The sequence below is a fragment of the Garra rufa genome, chromosome 1, assembly GCF_049309525.1.
Source record: "Garra rufa chromosome 1, GarRuf1.0, whole genome shotgun sequence".
NCBI lineage: Eukaryota > Metazoa > Chordata > Actinopteri > Cypriniformes > Cyprinidae > Garra > Garra rufa.
Window position 1 is genome coordinate 33,201,420 of NC_133361.1, and position 4,618 is coordinate 33,206,037.

Genomic DNA, 4,618 nt, shown 5'->3' on the forward strand with positions numbered 1-4,618 from the left:
TGGAGCACATAGCCTGGAGCAAAGGATCACAACAAAACCAGACAGACAGAGAGAGAGAGAAAGTGACACAAATAATAGGAACACTCCCGAGCATTTGACTGGATAACAGGCTGTCGGAGAGGGAATGCATCTCGGCGGCTCATCTTCAGGGAGCCTCCCGGCTATGTAAGGACGTCTGTGGATTTTTGTAAGGATTGCTGTGGGAATATTGCACTGAGAAGCCGGAATAGTGTGCCATGAGTGGGAACAGGAGGCGGAAGAGGGATTGCTGAAGCATGGAGCAGGTGAGCGACACAGCCTATGTACAATTACACAGAACAAACATGTTTCCCGTTGCATGCAAGTGATGCTTCAGGCAAAAGCAAACATCACAGGAGGATGCTCGTATCAATCTCTAACAGCAAAACAATCCTCAATACCACCGCTGCGTTTTTAGCTCATTCTGTTTTTGATTTTTTTTTCTTTGTGATGCTGATATATATGCTTCATATATGTATATAAAGGGTGTCGGTATTGCCATTTGATTAAAAAAAAAATTATTTGCCATATCACTGCTTTAATCAGATACGAGTAACCTTACACTCTGCTTTGCATGACAACAGCGCACCTAAAACATGCAGATACCAGTTCAGACAAGTATATCATATTTGATAACTGCACATTTAGGTAATCATTGGGTATGTGGTTCATTTTGCTCTTGAAGAGCATGACAGATTTTTTTAGGTTAGTCAAACTTGATTAATCCCAATGGAGAAATTACTAGTAGGGTTAGGTGCTTATGTAATCACACACACACACACACACACACACACACACACACACACACACACACACACACACACACACACACACACACACACAAAATGGATTTTTAGCATTTTTGTGTAGTTTAACCCTTTCCAACAATGACTGTATGAATGAGAGATCCATCTTTTCACACTGAGGTCAACTGAGGGACTCATATGCAACTATTACAGAAGGTTCAAACGCTCACTGATGCTTCAGAAGGAAAAACGATTCATTAAGAGTCGGGGTTGTAAACTTTTGAACAGAATAAAGATGTGTACATTTTTCTTTTTTGTCTAAATATCATATTTTCTTTTCATTTAGTACTGCCCTTTAGAAGATACTTAAATGTTTCCCCGAAGACAAATTTTCCCTGATTTTTAAATTCCAAAAGTTTTCACCCCCCAAAAATGCTAAAAAAAACCCACAGAATTTGTGGGACCTAAAGGATTTTTCTGAAGAACAGCAGCAGTTTAACTGCTCAGGACAAACAAGGGAGTCATGAACAACTATCACTAAAAAAAAAACACAGCTGTGCTTCTTTCCAGCTGTTGCTTGCTATGCAATGACACTAAAGAGAAACAAGGACGCTGATTCCCTGGGCTGATTTGCTGCATTATGTCACAGTCTCATTAGCCTTGGTCCTTTGGGACAACGATGGGTGTGAGAGAGACACCATGACACTGCATTTTGTTTGGTTTTCAGCCACATTTGAATGGTATTTAGCAAAATATTTATTTTCTACACAATCTTTCCCGGGTTACATGCCGTTTTCCCGCTCTCCAGTGATGAATTATTCATGTACTCACTCAGAGGGGGACACGGCACGTCCTCAGCCACGTCTTGCACGGGGCTAACATCAACCGGGTGATGTCATCCCCATGCAATAGTAGGGACGTCACCAAATAGGATAGTTGTATTATTAGAAACATTACTTAGTGTGAATAATAATACATAAAAAATAGCGGCACCACTGGAATATAATACGATTGTCATTGTATTCCTTTTAAGGGTTTTTAAAACAACATTTAATATAAGCTTTTTATTAGTGGAGTATTTAATGCCTATAGAATATTTTTCTGTGTGAATCAATCATCAGCATTTTTGAAGTGATTTATGTGTGTTTGATAACATATGTGACCAAGGACCACAAAACCAGTTATAAGGGCCAATTTTTCGAAATTGAGATTTATACATAATCTGAAACCTCAATATATAATCTTTCCATTGATGTATAGTTTGCACATCAGGATAGGATAGGACAACTATATGAATATTTGGATCTGAGGGTGCAAAAAAATCAAAATATTGGGAAAAACACCTTTAAAGTTGTCCAATTAGGCCACGGCTGCTCTCTAATGGTTAGAGAGTCGGACTTGTAACCCAAAGGTTGCAGGTTTGAGTCTCAGATCCGGCAGGGATTGTAGGTGGGGGGGGGGGGGGGGGGTGAATGTACAGCACTCTCTCCACCCTCAATACCACAACTGAGGTGAGTCCCTTGAGCAAGGCACTGCTCCCCGGGCGCCGCAGCAATGGCTGCCCACTGCTCCGGGTGTGTGTTCACGGTGTGTGTGTGTTCACTACTGTGTGTGTGCACTTGGATGGGTTAAATACAGAGCACAAATTCCTAGTATGGGTCACCATACTTGGCTTCACTTCACCTCCTTTCCTTTCCTTTTCCTTTCCAAATGATGTTCTTAGCAATGCATATTACTAATCAAAAAATTAATTTTGATATATTTACTTTAGGAAATGTAAAACATATCTCCATGGAACATGATCTTTAATTAATATCCTAATGATTTTTGGCATAAAAGAAAAATCTATGATTTTGACCCATACAATGTTTTTTCAGACTATTGCTACAAATATACCCGGTGCTACTTAAGACTGGTTTTGTGGTCCAGGGACACATATTTGTTTGCAACATCCCTCTCAGTTTGATTTATGCTAATATTGTGGTGGGGATGTTTCATATAATGTCTCAGATTCCCATTTCCACTGTAGATTTATGGTGTTTGACATTTTGAAGTATCTGGATGGCCACTCGCATGTAATTGAGTGTTATGAGAGGAATAGGAAGAGGCTGTTATGGGCAGAGCAGGTCAGTGCTGATACTGAACAGGGACCTGATCCAACCTCTGAAAGTGTGTTTATTTGTGTAAATGTATTGTCATGGAAAAATGCCAAGAGGCACTGACAACTAACTAGCCAAACAACAGTCCACCACGGACTGAGAGTAGCAGTAGATCGATACTCTGGAAAGTAACAAAATCGGTAACACACATCTTTGCTCTAATTAGAATAGGGGAATTTAAGTTAAACGATAAAAGCTTCACATACTTGACATTTTCCCTGTACCATGATACAGTCCAGAATGTGTGTGTGAATGTTTGTGAAGGTCGTCTCATTGATCAGGTGTATGGAATGACTGCAGGACAGTAACAGTAGCTGGCTGTGTGAGCACAAGTGCAAACCAACTAAAAATAACAGCTGAGTTCATCCTGCTGGTTTCTTCTAATCTGTTTGCAGCTTATACTTCTTCTATTAACATTGTCAAAAAGCTGTTAATGTATGATTATGAAACAGGCCCATGAGCCAAAACCCTGCTGCAATTATTGTCAGTATTGCAGAAACAAAGAGCTGAAACAAGCTGCTCATGGGATAGAGAGATGTAGTGGTTAAAGGCTTTTGCAAAAGTAAAAGAAGTGGCTGTAGATGAATCAGTCCTAATGAGGAAAGGGACCCAGTTGTACAATTTGGTCAGTATTTACTGGTGTCTAATGCACAGCATGTGTGTTCAACTTTGGCCGTCCTTACCAATTGGTGTGATTTGCCTCTTGTAGTCAGTGTTGTCCCTTAGTGAGACTCTCTCATGTTGTTTGATTTCTTTATCATGTGGATTAGATACAGGATCTGTTAAATAAACAGACATTACAGATGTTTACATACAGCAACAGAAACATATTTAGTCAGTAGTTTATATACTTCTTAAAGGGACAGTTCACCTAAAAATGAAAATTGTCTTTAATTACTTACCCTCGTATCGTTCCAAACCCGTAAGATCTTCGTTCATCTTCGTAACACAGCTTAAGATATTTTTGATGAAATCCGAAAGCTTTCTGACCCTCCATAGACAGCAACAGAAATACCTGAAAGGTTTCAAGGTCCTGAAAGGTAGTAAGGACATTATTAAAACAGTGCATGTGACATCAGTGGTTCAACTGTAATCTTACGAAGCTACAAGAATACTTTGTGTGCACAATGAAAAAAACAAACTTTCTTCTCTTCCGTGTCAGTCTTCAACGTGCGTTCATTAGAGGAGCTGCTGATGCTGGAGCCAGCATTTTGACATATAGTTTATTGTCTGTATATTCAGGTTCAAATAAGTACAGCCGGGCAAAAAATTACAAGTCATGCTCTCTGTCGAAATTTTCAGATATGTTTACGAAGACTGTTTAATGTGTCTTTTATTCTGAAGATGAACAAAGGTCTTACGCGTTTGGAATGACATGAGGGTGAGTAATTAATGATAGAATTTTCATTTTTGGGTGAACTACTCCATTAATACAGTTTCTGTTTATGCAACAATAATGTTTAGTACAAACCAATAAAGTGGAGTCTATATAATGTATTTTTATCAGTTTAATTTAAACTTCAAACATGAACATACATTTCATATATACACTACCACACAAATGTTTGAGATCAGTAAGATTTGTAATGTTTTTTAAAGAAGTCTCTTATGCTCATCAAGGCTGCATTTATTTGATAAAAAATACAAAAAAACAGTGATATTGCAAAATGTTATTACAAAATAATATAATGTTCT